This window comes from Macaca fascicularis, chromosome 8 (assembly GCF_037993035.2).
Source record: "Macaca fascicularis isolate 582-1 chromosome 8, T2T-MFA8v1.1".
Lineage (NCBI taxonomy): Eukaryota > Metazoa > Chordata > Mammalia > Primates > Cercopithecidae > Macaca > Macaca fascicularis.
Window position 1 is genome coordinate 36261294 of NC_088382.1, and position 21538 is coordinate 36282831.

General features: G+C 37.4%; 1 long non-coding RNA gene across 5 annotated transcripts in view; it reads left to right on the top strand.

The window, feature by feature from the left end:
- Positions 1 to 21538, top strand: part of LOC107130592 (uncharacterized) — a 130779-nt gene that overhangs the window by 81808 nt on the left and 27433 nt on the right. Inside the window, exon 3 of one of the 5 annotated variants that reach the window (XR_012417196.1) lies at positions 11581 to 15794. The exons of the other annotated variants lie outside the window; for them this stretch is intronic. This is a non-coding gene — a long non-coding RNA (uncharacterized lncRNA). Of the gene's footprint in view, positions 1 to 11580; positions 15795 to 21538 lie in introns of those variants that run through there. 5 annotated transcript variants of the gene reach the window in all.

A 21538-nucleotide genomic window follows, 5' to 3' on the forward strand; every position in this document is an offset into this window, starting at 1 on the left:
TTTTCCTCTGTCCTTGGACTTGAAGGTATTCATTTGGGTCTTACAAGGTAGAAATCAAAGGGAGTAAAAAACCAAAAGGATACATCAAGAGGGAGTTTGAAGTGAAGATCCATGAGCAGAAGAAATGGAAACAAAAGGTTTGTCACATCAGAAGAACAGGAAAAGATCAGTGTAACAGAGATTGTAACACTGAAGAACAGGTAAAGGAGTGAATGAGACAGATGGGAGAGGAAGAAAATGAAGTGCTGTTTCACTTTTCAGATAAATTTGATCCGTCCTTTTGCTAAAGCATCCCTAGATAGAGTTTTTAAAACATGCCAACATAAACCTGCAAAGGAAGTAGATAATGAAGTCTGTGGAGAGAGGTCTTGGTATTAAGTAGGTCAGTGTTTATGGTATGGAAACCAGGACCAGTGGGAGGAAACTGGATCCTTTCACACTACACTATGTCAAGTACAGATTAAATAGAAAAAAATCCACATTGTTTTCCAAAATACAGTTTTATATTCCTCCTGTGAATATATTTATGGAGAGACAATCCTTAAACTTCTGGAGAGCTTTTGCCTTTCAGAAAAATTTAGGTAGGTGAAAGAGTAATTGGAGTCTTCAATCTTTAAGCCTGTGAGTAAAGTTGTAAAAACTCATGACAGTTTCTTTAGTACAAAATTGAAAATTCAATCATATCTGCAAGATCCATCACAACTGGGGTTGCCTTACCTTTCCAGGTTAATCTCTTGCTCTGTCCCTTTGCTGTCTCAAGTCCAGCAAGATGGAAGTACTTTTAATTCACTAAGAATTACCATGTTTTCTCATTCATCTTTATGCTTTTGTCACCCTCTTGACTTGAAATCATAGCCTCTGTGCAAGCCCCTCTACCAGGAAAGTGTAAGTGCTGACTGAATGCTTTTGAAATAAAAGACAAAGATTTTAGTAGAAAAGCTATGCACAGAAAGGTGCCCTTTGTATGGTGATTTTTAAAAATCAGTGAAGGGATTTTGTTTTAACCAAAATAAAATAATGAGAGACTATTATTTGCAGGCATTAGGCTACTGGGAAAGCCCAGGGCTGTGATGGTACAGATGAGGGTAAAAATAAGATAGTATAAAAAGAAAACTACAGACCCAGACACGACCTTGATGGTGTACTACTCGTCTGGGTCTGCAGTTTTTTCTTTATACTATCTTAAGTGTACCCTCTTTCATTCTCAGCCCAGTTCAAGAGGCCAGGTTCCATCACAAGTTAATGTCTATCAGGTTCATCATCTGAACAGAAATTCTACCTCATGCTTAATCTTAAGTCTCTCATATTCTATAAAGACTGCAGGTACACATGGAATACTCCACTGCAAAATCCCATTTACTGAGGTATAGTCATACATAAAGAGATGTGGAATTTCTGGGTCATAGGTTTTGTAAATAATGCCAAATAGTCTTAAACACTGAACTAGTTCACATTGCCACCTGCAGCTTAGGAGAGTTTCGCTTAACATCCTTAGCTGCATTTTTATTTCTACCTGAATAACTATCTTTGGTGTTTTCATTAATGCTTATTTACCAGTAATGAATTGCCTCATTTTTGTTCGACTGCAAGTGTTTTTATTTCATTTTCTTTCTTTTTAAAAGAATTGTCTCTGTAATCCCAGCACTTTGGGAGGACAAGGCAGGTAGATCATCTGAGGTCAGGAGTTCAAGACCAGCCTGACCAATATGGTGAAACCCCATCTCTACTAAAAATACAAAAATTAGCTGGGCATGGTGGCATACACCTGTCATCCCAGCTACTCAGGAGACTGTGACAGGAGAATCACTGGAGGTTGCAGTGAGCTGAGATCACACCCTTGCACTCCAGGCAACAGAGCAAGACTCTGTCTCAAGGTAAACTTACATACAGTTTACATACACTCCGCTCAGGAGTGCTACCCTCCTGGCTCTGGGCCCATGACATTTGGGGGTGATTATACTGAAACTATACCTGGCATCTGGTTCTTACTTCAGGGCCATAAAACTAAGATTGCCCACACTTTCCCCTTACATAAGACATCTAGATGGACTCATGACTACCACACCCTATCAACCAGTCACAGGAGCACTGTCATGCATTCGGTATTTTTAACTCAAGGGGATGCTATCACTCGCCATTGCTGAAAGCCTGGTCCCTGCTGAATCCACTGTAGATGAACTCGGATTTGATTCCTGCCAAATCAATTGTAGAAGCTGAGCTTATATTGAATATTCTAGGCTGGCATAGTAACCATATGGTGTTAATTAATTCATGCTTGAAGGACACATCAATAGACACACACGTATGCTCACTTTCAAGAACTATTTCTGATTAGATCCACAGCAACCCCCGCCTACATCTCTGACTTTACCATCAACCTAGGTAAATGTACCCTTGCCAAGCCTCAAAAACAAGAGACTAAAATGCAACCCAGTCAGAGTCCAGAAATCATATTTTATCCATGAATACAACAGCTACCCCTCAATTGATGTAATTTTTCTAAAAATCTTAAGACCCTCCCACTAAATTAATACTCCATTTTGTATAATTCAATTTCCACTCTAATACTAATATAATACCTTGAACATATCCCTCTGAAAGCACTGCCCCAAATACCATATCCTAAATAAATTACACGCTAATTATAAGTAATCCGCTCTGCCAATTCAACTTTAAAGATCCTGAATTTCCAAAACTGTAAACGACTATTTATATGTATTTCTTTCTGTCTTATACTTTAATTTTATACTTAAGATGGATCTGCACCACCCCATAAACAGATAGGTTTGGCCCTGGCCATTTTATTAGCTCTTAGTAAGATTATACATGCAAGCATCCCTGCCCCAGTGAAAATGCCGTCAGAGCAGGTATCAAGTATGAATACAGCTCAAAACACTTTGCTTAACCACACCCCCACAGGAAACAGCAATGATAAATCTTTATTGATAAACGAAAGTTTAGGCTATACTAATAGTTAGGGTTGGTCAATTTCGTGCCAGCCACCGCACGATTAACCTGAGTTAATGGAACTCAGCATAAAGTATTTAAGGTCTGCCCTCAGTAAAGCTAAAAACCCCATCTAAGTTGTAAAAAACTCCAGTTGAAATAAAATATACTACAAAAGTGGCTTTAAGACCCTGAAAACACAATAGCTAAAACCGAAACTGGGATTAGATACCCCACTATGCTTAGCCCTCAACTCTAAGAGTTACATGAACAAAACCATTTGCCTGAGTACTTAAGCAACAGCTTAAAACTCAGTTTAAAACTCAAAGGACTTGGCAGTGCTTTATATCCCTCTAGAGGAGCCTGTTCTATAATTGATGAACCCCAATACACCTCACCACCTCTTGCCCCCAGCCTGTATACCACCATCTTCAGCAAACCCCAAAAAGTTTATTAAGCACAAGTACATACATAAAAACGTTAGGTCAAGGTGTAGCCCATGAGATGGCAAGAAATGGGATACATTTTCTATGTCCAGAAAATCTCACAAAAACGTTTATGAAATCTAAGGGCTCAGGAGGATTTAGCAATAAACCAAGAGCAGAGTGCTTGGTTGAATAAGGCTATGAAGCATGCACACACCGCCCATCACCCTCCTCAAATATTCCTCTAGAAATCACTATTACTAATAATTTTCTATCCATGTGTAAAGGAGATAAGTCATAACATGTTAAGTGTACTAGAAAGTGGGCTTGGACAAACCGAAGTGTAGCTTAACTCAAGGCATCCGGCTTACACCTGGAGGATTTCATCATGACCTGATCACTTTGAGCCAACTCTAGCCCCAAACCTCGCTAAAAAAAAATTTTATCAAACTATCTTGAACCATTTACCTTAGACAAAAGTATAGGTGATAGAAATTTTTACCCTGGCGCGATAGACATAGTACCATAAGGGAAAGATGAAAGAATTGTATCAAACATTAAAAAGCAAAGCCAAACCTTTATACCTTCAGCATAATGTATTAACTAGAAATTACAGAGAGAACTATAGCCCAGTGTCCCAAAACCAGATGAGCTACCCAAGAACAGCCAAAAGAGCAGACTCACTATGTGGCAAAATAGTAAGACGATTCATGAGTAGCGGTAATAGCTGTTTGTACAACATGGAATCTTAGTTCAACTTTAAATTTACCCACAGAATTACTTAATCTTCCTGTAAGTTTAACTGTTAGTCTAAAGAGGGACAGCTCTTTAGATGCTAGGAAACAACCTTCCTACAGAGAGTAAAAAATACCACCATAATTGGCCCAAAAGCAGTCACCAATTAAGAAAGTGTTTAAGCTCAACATCTATCTATCTTAAATTCTAATCACTCTACTGAACTCCTAACATCACATTGGTCTAATCTGTTACTTAATAGAAGCAATAATGTTAACATAAGTAATATGAAGATATTCTCCATTGCATAAGCTTACATCAGACTGGAATAATCCACTGACAGTTAACAGCATAACATTAATAAACAATATAATAAGCGCCCTATTATTTACATTGTTAACCAACACAGGTATGCTCTAAGGAAAGATAACAAAAGGTAAAAGGAACTTGGCAAATCTTATCCCACCTATTTACCAAAAACATCACCTCTAGCATTGCCAGTATTAGAGGCACTGCTTGTCCAGTGACATATGTTCAATGATCGCAGTATCCTGACTGTGCAAAGGTAGCAGAATCACTTTTTCCCTAAATAGGGACTTATATGAATGGCCACATGAGGGTTCAGCTGTCTCTTCCTTTTAATCAGTGAAATTGACCTATCCATGAAGAGGCAGATATAAACAAATCAGACGAGAAGACCCTGTGGAGCTTTAATTCATTAATACAAATAAAACTCAAGCCTACAGGCCCTAGCCTACTCCCCCTGCATTAAAAATTTTGGTTGGGGTGACCTCGGGGCATAATCCAACCTCTCTGAACGACCTAAACTAAGGCCACACTACTCTAAGTGAATTAATACACATTGACCCAATAATTTAATCAATGGAATAGGTTACCCTAGGGATAACAGTGCAATCCTATCCTAGAGTCCATAGCAACTTGACTACCTCACTGTTGAATCAGGACATCCTAATGGTATAGCCACTATTAAGGGTTTGTTGCTCAACAATTAAAGTTATATGTGATCTGAGTTCAGACCAGAGTAATCCAGGTCTGTTTCTATCTATTTAACATTTCTCCCAGTACGACACAACAAGAGAAATAGGGCTCACTTAATAAAGCACTCTCGCTCTATAGATGATCCTATCTCAATCTAACAAATCATGACACACCCTACCCAAGAACAGGGCTTGTTAAGATGGCAGAGCCCAGCAATTGCATAAAACTTTATAATCAGAGATCCAACTCCTTCTTTTTTTGGGGGGGGGGGGGGGACGGAGTCTCGCTCCGTCGCCCAGGCTGGAGTGCAGTGGTGAGATCTCGGCTCACTGCAAGCTCCGCCTCCCGGGTTTCCGCCATTCTCTTGCCTCAGCCTCCCGAATAGCTGGGAATACAGGCGCCCGCCACCACGCCCGGCTAATTTTTTCTATTTTTAGTAGAGACGGGGTTTCACCGTGTTAGTCAGGATGAGCTTGATCTCCTGATCTCGTGATCCACTCGCCTCGGCCTCCCAAAGTGCTGGGATTACAGGCGTGAGCCACCGCGCTCGGCCGATCCAACTCCTTCTTAACAATATGCCTATAATTAACCTTCTCCTACTCATTATCCCCACTCTTATCACTATAGCATTCCTTACATTCATCGAACGAAAAATCTTAGGCTATATACAACTATGCAAAGGACCTAACACTGTAGGTCTCTATGGGCTGCTTCAACCATTCATTGATGCAATAAAACTTTTCACCAAAGAACCCTTACGGCCCTCAACATTTACTATTGCCCTCTATATTATTGCTCCAATCCTATCCCTCTCTATTGCTCTCCTCTTAGGAACTCCCCTCCCTATACCAGATCCTCTAATTAATTTCAATATAGGCCTCCTATTTATACTAACCACATCAAGCCTGGCTGTCTATACTATGATCAGGATGAGCATCTAATTCAAAATATTCACTAATCAACACATTGTGAGCTGTGGCCCAGACAAATTCATACGAGCTCACCCTAGTCATTATCCTGCTATCAGTTCTACTGATAAACGGCTCATTTAACTTATATGCACTTATCATAATGCAAGAATTCCTCTGACTGGTCTTGCCATCATGGCCTCTAGCCATAGTATGATTTATCTCCACGCTAGCAGAAACTAACTCAGCTCTTTTTGATCTAACAGAGGAGGAGTCACAGTTAGTCTCAGGCTTATTTCTCCTCTTCTTTATAGCAGAATACATGAATGTTATGGTAATAAATGCCCTAACTACTACTATCTTCATAGGAGCACTACACAGTATATATTCACCAGAACTCTATACCACAAATTTCATTACCAAGACCCTTCTTTGAACCACCCTATTTTTATGAATTTGAACAGCATACCCTTGATTCCATTACAACCAGCTCCTATATCGTCTATAAAAAAATTTCTTACCACTTGAACTAGCATTCTGCATGTGATATTTCCAGCATGCCATCCCAAACATAGGAAATATGTCTGACAAAAGAATTAATTTGATAGAGTAAACAATAGAGGTTAAAATCCTCTTATTTCTAGAACTATAAGAATCGAACCTACCCCCAAGAATCCAAAATCCTCTGTGCTACCTATCACACCATGTACTAGAGTAAGGTCAGCTAAATAAGCTATCAGGCCCATACCCCAAAAATATTGGTTACACCATTCCCATAGTAATTAATCCCTTAGCTCAACTTGTTATTTCTCTATTTTCACAGAAACTCTTATTGCAATGCTAGGCTCACACTAATTTCTCATCTGACCAGGCCTAGAAATAAACATGCTAGCCCTTACCCCAATCTTAATTAAAAAAAAAAAAAATCCCCACTCTACAGAAGCAGCCACCAAATATTTCCTTACACAAGCAACCATATCTATAATTCTCATGATAGGTATCCTTTCCAATAACCATCTTCTGGATGATGAACAATAAACACTATTAATCAATTTTCATCTTTAATAATAATATTGGCCCTAGTAATTTAACTAGGAATAGCCCCCTTTCACTTGAGTCCCAGAGGTAACCCAAGGAACCTCTCTAATTTCTGGCATACTTCTCCTCACATGACAAAAACTAGCCCATATCTCAATTGTGTTTCAAAATTTCCCATTGACAAACACGAACATCCTCCTGTCTATCACAATCCTATCCATTATAGTAGGTGGTTGAGGAGGGCTTAACCAAACACAACTGTGTAAAATCTTAGCCTACTCTTCAGTCACTCACATAGGTTGAATAATAGCAGTACTAATCTATAACCCATACATTACCATTCTAAACCTGATTTTTTAATAATTCTTAACTTGCTTTAATATAATTGGTTTCAATTAGTATCAGTATTATTGTGTACAGTAAATCCTTAACATTGTTGATAGTTTTTAAGAAACTGATTTTAAGCAAAATGACATAAAAGAAAACCCATTTTACCCTAGGCTAATTGATATCAGCAGGAGTTAAGTTCCTACGGCATATTTCTGGTCACAAAAACATCACCAAACTTCTGAATAAAGACCAAAAACTTCTAATATTTAACACTGAAATAAATATGAGCTATATATACATTTAAGAAAAATCAATAAAAATCACTTCTCAGCCTTTTAGCTAAGACCAAATGACGAAAGATCAATAAAACAAAATAATTATTTAACAGCTTATTTCAGTTACAATTCGAGGCAATATTTGCATGATGACACAGAGCCAAACCGTATCAAGATCCTTGAATAACGTCCTTTCATTCAAGGTCATTTCCTTATAAGGTTGATGAGGAAAAAACCTGGCTAGGGCCATTACATGTATAGGGTCTGCATGATCTCACCATGTCTATGTGGGTTTTCTCTAGGTACTCTGGTTTCTACCTACATCCCAAAGATGTACATGTTCGGTGAACTGGCTGTCTACACAGTCCCACTGTGAGAGTGAGTGAGTGGCTGAGAATGTGGGTATGTGTAAGTGTGCCTCAGAATAGAATTTGTCCTGTCCTGGGTCATTTCCCTCTTTGTCCCCTGAGCTGCCCAGAGAAGCTCCAACTGCCCATCACCCTAAACCTGGTTATGTACCTTATTTTAACAACCGCATTTCTAGCACTCAACCTGGATATAAGCACAACCCTGTCACTATCTCATGACTGAAACAAATTAACATGGTTGGCACCTGTAATTCCATTAATTCTATCCCTAGGAGGTTTACCTCTATTAACAGGGTTCCTGCCTAAATGATTCATCACCCAAGAATTTAGTAGCCTTATTACCCCAACTATTATACCTATCATAACCCTTCTCAACCTGTACTTTTACATATGCCTAATTTATTCCATATTATTCCAATAGTGTCTCAGTGACACTATTCCCCACATCTAGTAATATGAAAATGACAATTGAAAAGCACAAAACCCATACTATTCTTCCCCCCACTTATTATCTCTTCTACCCTCCTCCTACCCATATCTCCATTAATACTAACTGTAACTTGGTCTTATGTAACCTAAATTTCTAAGGGCCTTCAAAGCCCTCAGTAAGTAAATTACACTTAATTTCTGTAACAGACCTAAGTACTGCAAGACTCTATTCTGCATCGATTCAAAGCAAGTCAACTACTTTAAGCTAACCCTTTGCTAGATTGGTGGAAGTTAAACCCACAAAAATTTAGTTAACAGCTAAACACCCTAATTAACTGGCTGCCCAAGGGAATGGTTTCTAACTCTCCTGCTTCAGAGCACTGAAGAGAACAGAACCCCAGTTTTGAAGCTGCTGAAAACAGAGGCAAGCAGCATATTAGAGCTGCAGTTTCACAGGGAGATGCCAAGAGGAAGATATCAGAAAAGATCTGAGATGATTGGTGAAGGCCTTTCCCTGCATAAAGCCAGTACACAAAGACTAAGAGAGGTGGTTGTTTTTTCAAATGCCCAAACTTCAACCATATACACTTCTCACAAGGTATAAAAAGAAACTGGGAATCATGGTCCAAATGCAAAAAACAAAACAATAAATCTCTAGAAATCAGCATTAAGAAATGTAGATCTATGAGCTGTCTAACAAAGAATTTAAAATAACTATCATTAAGATGTTCAATGAATTAAAAGAGTGCACAGACAGATAACTATATGAAACTGGTATATCAACAAAAAGAATATCAAGAAAGACAAACTATTAAAAAACAAATTGAGCAAAAAACTAAATTGAAAAATTTATTACAGGGATTCAAGAACAGATGAGCAGGCAGAAGCAAAATCAGCAAATTTTGAGACAAATGATTTGAAATCATGAAGTTGTGAGAGCAAGAAGTGAAAAATTAAGAGAAAGTGAAGAAGCCTAAAAGACTTATTGGACACTATCAAGTGGACCAGTATACTTATTGTAATAGTCCCATATAGAGAAGGGATAGAAAGCTTATTTTTTAAAATGGCTGAAAACTACCCAAATCTGAGGGAAGAAATGAACGCAGAGAATCAAGAAGCCCTATACTTAGACACATAGTCATCAAATTCTTGAAAGCAGGAAAAAATATCAGATTTTTCACAGGACAGAAAAGCATAGGATGATATAGTCAAAATATTAAAAGAAAAAACTGTCAACGGGGAATACTGCATCCAACCAAATTATCTTCAAAAGAGAAAGACAAATTAAGACTTCCAGATAAACAAAACTGGAGAAAGTTCATTACTATTGAGCTTGCCCTACAAGAAATGTAAAGGAAGTCCTTCAAGTTGAAATAAAAGGATGGTAGGCAGCAATGGAAAACTGTACAAAAATATAAGGTTCTCTAGTAAAGGCAAATACATGAACAAAATTAGTAACCTATACTAGAATAATTTTGGTGTATTAAAGTGACAAAAACATAACTAGAAACGTGTGTTAATATACAATATATAAAAATGTAATTAGTGATATAAATTGAAGGGGTGAAGTTATAACAGTGTAGAGTTTATGTGATTGAAATCATAGAATTCAATTTTAAACTGATAATTACTTTAATAGGTTTGATGTAATTGCAATAATCATGAAGAAAATATCTATGGAATATGCACAAAAGGACATAAAAGAGGAATTAAAGCATGTCATTATAAGGAAATCAATGAAATACAAAGGAAGGCAGTAAGAGAAGAAAGTAGGGACACAAAATGCTATAAGAAATGGGGAAAACAATTAACAAAAGGGCAATAGTCCTTTTCTCTTAGTCATTATTTTAAATGTAAATGGGTTAAATTCCTCAGTTAAATATAGATTGGCTAAATGAATTTAAAAAGAGGATCCAAGCATATGCTATCTTTAAGAGACACACTTTATACCTAAGAACACACATAGACCGAAAGTAAAGAATAAAAAACATATTTCATGCAAATGGTAATCAAAGCAGTACCAGAGTGATATAAGAAATTAGACTATCAGAATGTGTCACAAGAAAGATATCATATAATAAGTAAATTCACCAAGAAGATACACCAATTATAAATATTTGTGCTTTGAATTGCAGAGAAATATATAGCAATACCAAAATAGTAGAGACCTGAATATCCCACACTCAATAATGAATACAACAACCAGACAGAGGATCAACAAGGAAATAGAGCCCTTGAATAACTACATAGACAAACAGTACCTACTGGACATGTACAGAACATTCCACCCAATAGAATGAACCCTCTTTTCAAATATATTTGAAACATTTTCCAAGATAGATCATGTTAGACCACAATACCACACTTAACAAATCAAATCCAAAAAAAATTGAAATCATACAAAGTATATTTTCTAATTACTGTAGAATGAAACTAGAAATCAATAGAACAAATGAAACCAGAATATCCAGAAATGTGTGGAAATTACAAAACATACTCTCAAAAAACCGATGAGTCAAATCAAAAAAGGAATTAGAAATTTCACAAATGAAAATAAAAACAATATATCAAAACTAGTGGAATGCAACAAAAGCAGTTTTAGAAGGAAGTTTATAGTTGTAAATGTATACATCAAAAAAGATTTCAAATCAACAACCAATCTGAGTTTTTAAAGAATCAGAGTTTGACAAAGCTTTAAATTAAGAAAAAAGGAGATCACTCTAAAATCAGCAATGAAAGGAGAAACTATAACTGATAGGACAGAACTGTAAAAAATAACTACTGTAACAATTGTACACCAACAAAACAGATAACCTAAAAAACATGGATAAATTCCAGGAATCACATAGCCTATGTGACCAAATCATGAAGAACCTGAGTAATTTTAAAAGTCCCCTATTAATAAGAAACCCATATACTAAAGCCTTTATGCCTGAATTCTACCAAATCTTAAAAGGACATATATTCTTTTTAGACTCTTCCAAAACATTAAAGAAGAGGGTCAAAGATGCCAAAAGAAAACAGCAGTCCAATATTTCTTTTTTTTCTAGTAAATGAAATTACCTTTTTATTAAATGTCTCTTTTTTATTTTTATTATTTTATTATTATTTTTTATTATACTTTAAGTTCTAGGGGTTGATAGACTGCTAGCAAGACTAATAAAGAAGAGAGAAAGAGGGGGTGGAGCAAGATGGCCGAATAGGAACAGTTCCAGTCTCCAGCTCCCAACACGAGCGACACAGAAGACAGGTGATTTCTGCATTTTCAACTGAGGTACTGGGTTCATCTCACTAGGGAGTGCTGGACAATCGGTGCTGGTCAGCTGCTGCAGCCCGACCAGTGAAAGCTGAAGCAGGGTGAGGCATCACCTCACCTGGGAAGCGCAAGGGGGAAGGGAATCCCTTTTCCTAGCCAGGGGAACTGAGACACACAACACCTGGAAAATCAGGTAACTCCCACCCCAATACTGCCCTTTACCAAGGGTCTTAGCAAACAGGCACACCAGGAGATTATATCCCACACCTGGCCGGGAGGGTCCCACGCCCACAGAGCCTCCCTCATTGCTACCACAGCAGTCTGCGATCTAACAGCAAGGCAGCAGCCAGGCTGGGGGAGGGGCACCCGCCATTGCTGAGGCTTAAGTAGGTAAACAAAGCCACTGGGAAGCTCAAACTGGGTGGAGCTCACAGCAGCTCAAGGAGTCCTGCCTGTCTCTGTAGACTCCACCTCTGGGGACAGGGCACAGCTAAACAACAACAACAACAAAAGCAGCAGAAACCTCTGCAGATGCAAATGACTCTGTCTGACAGCTTTGAAGAGAGCAGTGGATCTCCCAACATGGAGGTTGAGATCTGAGAATGGACAGACTGCCTGCTCAAGTGGGTCCCTGACCCCTAAGTAGCCTAACTGGGAGACATCCCCCACTAGGGGTAGACCGACACCCCACACCTCACACGGTGGAGTACACCCCTGAGGGGAAGCTTCCAAAGCAAGAATCAGACAGGTACACTCGCTGTTCAGCAATATTCTATCTTCTGCAGCCTCTGCTGCTGATACCCAGGCAAACAGGGTCTGGAGTGGACCTCAAGCAATCTCCAATAGACCTACAGCTGAGGGTCCTGACTGTTAGAAGAAAAACTAACAAACAGGAAGGACACCCACACCAAAACCCCATCAGTACGTCACCATCATCAAAGACCAGAGGTAGATAAAACCACAAAGATGGGGAAAAAGCAGGGCAGAAAGACTGAAAATTCAAAAAATAAGAGCGCATATCCGCCTGCAAAGGAACGCAGCTCATTGCCAGCAATGGATCAAAGCTAGATGGAGAATGACTTTGATGAGATGAGAGAAGAAGGCTTCAGTCCATCAAACTTCTCAGAGCTAAAGGAGGAATTACGTACCCAGCACAAAGAAACTAAAAATCTTGAAAAAAGAGTGGAAGAATTCATAACTAGAATACTTAATGCAGAGAAGGCCATAAACGAACTGACAGAGATGAAAACCATGACACAAGAAATATGTGACAAATGCACAAGCTTCAGTAACTGACTCGATCAACTGAAAGAAAGAGTATCAGCAATTGAGAAAGAAATGAAGCAAGAAAAGAAATCTAAAGAAAAAACAATAAAAGAAATGAACAAAGCCTGCAAGAAGTATGGGATTATGTAAAAAGACCAAATCTATGTCTGATTGGGGTGCCTGAAAGTGAGGGGGAAAATGGAACCAAGTTGGAAAACATTCTTCAGGATATCATCTAGGAGAACTTCCCCAACCTAGTAGGGCAGGCCAACATTCAAATTCAGGAAATACAGAGAATGCCACAAAGATACTCCTCGAGAAGAGCAACTCCAAGACACATAATTGCCAGATTCACCAAAGCTGAAATGAAGGAAAAAATCTTAAGGGCAGCCAGAGAGAAAGGTCGGGTTACCCACAAAGGGAAGCCCATCAGACTAACAGCAGATCTCTCGGCAGAAACTCTCCAAGCCAGAAGAGAGTGGGGGCCAATATTCAACATTCTTAAAGGAAAGAATTTTCAACCCAGAATTTCATATCCAGCCAAACTAAGTTTCATAAGTGAAGGAGAAATAAAATCCTTTACAGATAAGCAAATGCTTAGAGATTTTGTCACCAGTAGGCCTGCCTTACAAGAGACCCTGAAGGAAGCACTAAACATGGAAAGGAACAACTGGTACCAGCCATTGCAAAAACATGCCAAAATGTAAAGACCATCGAGGCTAGGAAGAGACTGCATCATCTAACAAGCAAAATAACCAGTTAATATCATAATGGTAGGATCAAGTTCACACATAACAATATTAACTTTAAATGTAAATGTACTAAATGGTCCAATTAAAAGACACAGACTGGCAAACTGGATAAAGAGTCAAGACCCATCAGTATGCTGTATTCAGGAGACCCATCTCACATGCAGAGACACACATAGGCTCAAAATAAAGGGATGGAGGAAGATCTACCAAGCAAATGGAAAACAAAAAAAAAAGCAGGGGTTGCAATACTAGTCTCTGATAAAACAGACTTTAAACCAACAAAGATCAAAAGAGACAAGGCCATTACATAATGGTAAAGGGATCAATTAAACAGGAAGAGCTAACTATCTTAAATATATGTACACCCAATACAGGAGCACCCAGATTCATAAAGGAAGTCCTTAGAGACTTACAAAGAGACTTAGACTCCCGTACAATAATAGTGGGAGACTTCAACACCCCACTGTCAACATTAGACAGATCAACGAGACAGAAAGTTAACAAGGATATCCAGGAATTGAACTCATCTCTGCAGCAAGCAGACCTAATAGACATCTACAGAACTCTGCACCCCAAAGCAACAGAATATACATTCTTCTCAGCACCACATCACACTTATTCCAAAATTGACCACATAATTGGAAGTAAAGCACTCTTCAGCAAATGTGCAAGAACAGAAATTATAACAAACTGTCTCTCAGACCACAGTGCAATCAAACTACAACTCAGGACTAAGAAACTCAATCAAAACCGCTCAACTACATGGAAACTGAATAACCTGCTCCTGGATGACTACTGGGTACATAACGAAATGAAGGCAGAAATAAAGATGTTCTTTGAAACCAATGAGAACAAAGATAAAACATACCAGAATCTCTGGGACACATTTAAAGCAGGGTGTAGAGGGAAATTTATAGCACTAAATGCCCACAAGAGAAAGCTGGAAACATCTAAAATTGACACTCTAACATCCCAATTAAAAGAACTAGAGAAGCAAGAGCAAACACATTCAAAAGCTAGCAGAAGGTAAGAAATAACTAAGATCAGAGCAGAACTGAAGGAGATAGAGACACAAAAAACCCTCCAAAAAATCAATGAATCCAGGAGTTGGTTTTTTGAAAAGATCAACAAAATTGACAGACCGCTAGCAAGACTAATAAAGAAGAAAAGAGAGAAGAATCAAATCGATGCAATTAAAAATGATAAAGGGGATATCACCACCGACCCCACAGAAATACAAACTACCATCAGAGAATACTATAAACACCTCTACACAAATAAACTAGAAAATCTAGAAGAAATGGATAATTTCCTGGACACTTACACTCTCCCAAGACTAAACCAGGAAGAAGTTGAATCCCTGAATAGACCAATAGCAGGCTTTGAATTTGAGGCAATAATTAATAGCCTACCAAGCAAAAAAAGTCCAGGACCAGATGGATTCACAGCTGAATTCTACTAGAGGTACAAGGAGGAGTTGGTACCATTCCTTCTGAAACTATTCCAATCAATAGAAAAAGAGGGAATCCTCCCTAACTCATTTTATGAGGCCAACATCATCCTGATACCAAAGCCTGGCAGAGACACAACAAAAGAAGAATTTTAGACCAATATCCCTGATGAACATCAATGCAAAAATCCTCAATAAAATACTGGCAAACCGGATCCAGCAGCACATCTAAAAGCTTATCCACCATGATCAAGTGGGCTTCATCCCTGGGATGCAAGGCTGGTTCAACATTCGCAAATCAATAAACATAATCCAGCATATAAACAGAACCAAAGACAAAAACCACATGATTATCTCAATAGATGCAGAAAAGGCCTTTGACAAAATTCAACAGCCCTTCATGCTAAAAACGCTCAATAAATTCAGTATTGATGGAACGTATCTCAAAATAATAACAGCTATTTATGACAAACCCACAGCCAATATCATACTGAATGGGCAAAAACTGGAAAAATTCCCTTTGAAAACTGGCACAAGACAGGGATGCCCTCTCTCACCACTCCTGTTCAACATAGTGTTGGAAGTTCTGGCTAGGGCAATCAGGCAAGAGAAAGAAATCAAGGGTATTCAGTTAGGAAAAGAAGAAGTCAAATTGTCCCTGTTTGCAGATGACATGATTGTATATTTAGGAAACCCCATTGTCTCAGCCCAAAATCTCCTTCAGCAAAGTCTCAGGATACAAAATCAATGTGCAAAAATCACAAGCATTCTTATACACTAGTAACAGACAAACAGAGAGCCAAATCATTAATGAACTCCCATTCACAATACCTTCAAAGAGAATAAAATACCTAGGAATCCCAACTTACAAGGGATGTAAAGGACCTCTTCAAGGAGAACTACAAACCACTGCTCAGTGAAATAAAAGAGGACACAAACAAATGGAAGAACATACCATGCTCATGGATAGGAAGAATCAATATTGTGAAAATGGCCATACTGCCCAAGGTAATTTATAGATTCAGTGGCATCCCCATCAAGCTACCAATGAGTTTCTTCACAGAATTGGAAAAAACTGCTTTAAAGTTCATATGGAACCAAAAAGAGAGCCTGCATCGCCAAGACAATTCTAAGTCAAAAGAACAAAGCTGGAGGCATCACGCTACCTGACTTCAAACTATACTACAAGGCTACAGTAACCAAAACAGCATGGTACTGGTACCAAAACAGAGATATAGACCAATGGAACAGAACAGAGTCCTCAGAAATAATACCACACATCTACAGCCATCTGATCTTTGACAAACCTGACAAAAACAAGAAATGGGGAAAGGATTCCCTATTTAATAAATGGTGCTGGGAAAATTGGCTAGCCATAAGTAGAAAGCTGAAACTGGATCCTTTCCTTACTCCTTATACGAAAATTAATTCGAGATGGATTAGAGACTTAAATGTTAGACCTAATACCATAAAAACCCTAGAAGAAAACCTAGGCAATACCATTCAGGACATAGGCATGGGCAAGGACTTCATGTCTAAAACACCAAAAGCAACGGCAACAAAAGCCAAAATTGACAAATGGGATCTAATTAAACTAAAGAGCTTCTGCACAGCAAAACAAACTACCATCAGAGTGAACAGGCAACCTACAGAATGGGAGAAAATTTTTGCAATCTACTCATCTGACAAAGGGCTAATATCCAGAACCTACAAAGAACTCAAACAAATTTACAAGAAAAAAACAAACAACCCCATCGAAAAGTGGGTGAAGGATATGAACAGACACTTCTCAAAAGAAGACATTCATACAGCCAACAGACACATGAAAAAATGCTCATCATCACTGGCCATCAGAGAAATGCAAATCAAAACCACAATGAGATACCATCTCACACCAGTTAGAATGGCAATCATTAAAAAGTCAGGAAACAACAGGTGCTGGAGAGGATGTGGAGAAATAAGAACACTTTTACACTGTTGTTGGGATTGTAAACTCGTTCAAACATTATAGAAAACAGTATGGCGAGTCCTCAAGGATATAGAACTAGAAGTACCATATGACCCAGCCATCCCATTACTGGGTATATACCCAAAGGATTATAAATCATGCTGCTCTAAAGACACATGTACATGTATGTTTATTGCAGCACTATTCACAATAGAAAAGACTTGGAATCAACCCAAATGTCCATCAGTGACAGACTGGATTAAGAAAATGTGGCACATATACACCACGGAATACTATGCAGCCATAAAAAAGGATGAGTTTGTGTCCTTTGTAGGGACATGGATGCAGCTGGAAACCATCATTCTCAGCAAACTATTGCAAGAACAGAAAAACAAACACCGCATGTTCTCATTCATAGGTGGGAACTGAACAATGAGATCACTTGGACTTGGGAAGGGGAACATCACACACCGGGGCCTATCATGGGGAGGGGGGAGGGGGGAGGGATTGCATAGGGGGTTATACCTGATGTAAATGGCGAGTTGATGGGTGCTGACGAGTTGATGGGTGCAGCACGCCAACATGGCACAAGTATACATATGTTACAAACCTGCAGGTTATCCACATGTACCCTAGAACTTAAAGTATAATTTAAAAAAAAAAGGAATAAAAAGAATAAAATACTTAGGCTTGAACTTAAACCAAGGAAGTTAAAAAGCATGTTGCAGATATAAAACAATATAAATATTGCTCTCACTCATAAGTGGGAGTTGAACAATGAGAACACATGGACACAGGGAGGGGAACGTCACACACTGGGGCCAGTTGGGGGGGGGGGGCAAGGGGAAGGGGAGCATTAGAACAAATACCTAACGCATGCAGGCCTTAAAACCTAGATTACAGGTTGATGGGTGCAGCAAATCACCATCATACATGTATACCTATGTAACAAACCTGCATGTTCTGCACATGTATTCCAGAACTTAAAGTACAATTTAAAAAGTACATGTACATATATTTTCACATCAAATCTCAAGAAATTCTGAATAGCCAAAAAAATTTTGAAGAAGAACAAAGTTGGAGGGCTTTATGATTTCAAAAAATATTACAAAGCTATAGTAACAAAGTAGTGTGGTACTGGCATAAAAACTGAAAAATAGACTGACTAAACAGCACAAAAATAAACCCTATATATATGGACAAATGATCCTTGGTAAGGGTACCAAGACCACTCAATGGAAAAAGGACAATCTCTTCAACAAATGATACAACAAAACCTTGTATTTATCTGAAAAGAAAAAAAAAAGTTTATCTTACAACATATACAAAAATTACTAAAAATAGAATAAAACCCTAAATATGAAACCTAAAACAATAAACCACGTAGAAAAACATAAGAGAGAAGCGGACATTGGATTTGGCAAGGATTTCTTGGATATAACACCAAAAGCACAGGCAACCATACACAAATGAGACTACAGATGTTCCCACTGAAGATAGTTTGACCTATTTTTTTTTCACTTTATGCTAGTGGGAAAGCAACACACATTTAGTAGATACTGTACTTAAAGTATGCATACAGCTATTATGTTTTCCACTTTTAGTTTGGTATTTAATCAATTACATCAGATACTCAATACTTTATTATAAAATAGGCTTTGTGTTAGATGGTTTTGGCTTAGGTTAAGCTATGATGTTCAGTAGATTATGTTTACTAAATGCATTTTTGACAATGATACTTTTAAGTTACAGTGGATTTACCGGGATGTAACCCTATTGTATATCAGGGATCATCTGTGCATCAAGGCACATAATCAACAAAGTGAATGTCAGCCTGAATAATAGGAGAAGATATTTGCAAATCAAATATCTGATAAGGGGTTAATATCCAGAATATATTTTAAAACTCCTGCAAGTCAACCAAAAAAACCAAATTAAATTAACAACAAATGACCAAATTAGAAAATGGGCGCAAAGAACTTGATCAGACATTTCTCCAAACAAGATATACAAATGGCCATCAAGCATATGAAAAGATGTTCAGCATCATTAGTAGTCAGAGAAATGCAAGTCAAAACCACAAGATATCAGCTCACACCCATTAGGATGGCTAGTTTCAATAAAACAAAACACCACCTCCAGAAAATAACATGCTGGTGAAGATGTGGAGAAATTAAAACCCTTATACAGGATTGATAGACTTACAAAAGGATGCAAGTGCTATGAGAAACAATATGGAGGTTCCTCAAAAAAATTAAAAATAGAACTACCAGTGATCCCGAAATTCCAATTCTGGGGATTTATCCAAAATAATTGAGAGTGAGATCTCTAAAACATATTTACAGAACCAAATTCATAGCAGCTTTATTTACTATCTAAGAGGTAGATGTAATTTAAATGTTCATCAACAAATGAATGAACAAAAGGTGGTATATATATATATTATTCAGCATTTAAAAGTAAGTCTTGTCACATGCTATAACATGTATGAATTTGAAGACATGCTAGGTAAGACATGCATGTCACAAAAGATAACATGATTCCACTTACATAAGGTAGCTAAAGTAAATTTGTAGTACTGGAAAGTATAATGGTGGTGACAGGGACTAGACTACGGGAGAAAGGAAGGTTGCCGTTTAATGGGCATACGGTTTCAGATTTGCAAGATAAAATAAATTTGGACATCTGTTTCAAAACAATAAAGATACTAAGCTTTATATTAAGCTGTACACTTAAAAAAGGTTAAGATGGTAAACTTTATTATGGGTTTTTTAACCACAAAAAGTTATATGTATTCGATGCTCTTCATTACTGTTGCTTTATAGAAAATGTTGGAAAGGTATCCCATGAGTCCTCCAGTTTTGTTCTCTTTTTAAAATTATACCTTCATTCTGACATAATTATATATTTGCATGCAGTGGCAAGAAACAATACAAAGAGATTCTGCGTATCCTTTACAGTTTCCCCCAATGGTAGCATCTTGCAAAACTGTAGTGCAGTATCACGAGCAGGATATTTTCATTAATTCTGTGAAGATACAGACCATTTCCATTACCACAAGGATCCTTCATGTTACCCTTTTGTAGGCACACTCACTTCCCTTTTACTACTTGGCAACCACTAATCTGTTCTCCATTTTTATAAATATGTCATTTTGCAAATGAGATACTAGTGGAGTCATACATCATATGACCTTTGGGGATTAGCTTTTTTTCACTCAGTTTAGTTCTCTGGAAACTTACCCAAGTTGTAGTGAGAATTAAATCATTGTTCCTTTTTAACACAGTACTATGCCATGATAATGAATTTACCACAGCTATTTTAACAATTCACCTATCAACATCTGAGTTGTTTCTAGTTTTGGCTCTTATGAATAAAGTTAATATACACTCTCATGCCTGTTTTTGTGTAAACGTAAGTGTTCATGTATCTCGGATAAACAAATTCCCTGTATTGTTGAGTCTTATGGTAGTTGTATGTTTAATTATTTAAGAAACTGCCAAACAGTTTTCCAGAGTGCCTTTATAATTTTGTATTCCCAACAACACATGAGTTAACACATTCTCTGCATCCTTACCAGCATTTGTTGTCAATATTTTTACTTCTGGTAGGTATATATTGATATCTCTGGTAGGTATATATTGATATCTCATGGTGGTTTTAGTTTGCATTTGCTGATGATATCAACATCTTAGTGCTTATTTACCATCAGTATATCATTTTCAGTGAAATGTGTCATGTCTTTTGCCCATTTTTAAATAAGATTAATTTTTACTATTGAGTTTTGAGAGCTCTTTATATATTCTGGACACAAGCTATTTGTCAGATATATCATTTGCAAATATTCTCTCCCACTCTGTACTTTGTCTTTTAATTTTTTTAAAGAGGGTCTTTCATAAAGCAAATTCTTAATTTTTGATGAAGTCCAATTTATGTTTTTGTTATAAATTGTGCTTTTTGTTGTAAATCTAAGAACTCTGTTTTGACCTAGATCTTAATTATTCCTTCTGTATTTCCCTAAAAGTTTTAGAGTTAATTTTTTATAAGGTGTGAGATTTACTTTGAGAATTTTGAAAGGTGGGTGTGGAGTATAAATGTATAATTCCTCCAGCACCATTTGTTGAAAAGGCTAGCTTTCTTCCATTGAATTGTTTTTTTACCTATGAAAATCAGTTGGGCATATTTGTATAATTGTATTGATTGGTCATCTAGTCTGTTTTACTGGGCTATATGAATATATTGATCATATAGTTGATTACTATAGATATGTAAGGTTTTGAAATCACATAGACACATTCCTTTTATTAGTCCAGCTTTCTTAACCTGTAACTGCAAAAAAAAACTTGTTGGGTTATTTATAAGAATTGTATTAAGCATGCATGCTAATTTAAGAATTGAGATCTTTATATGCTG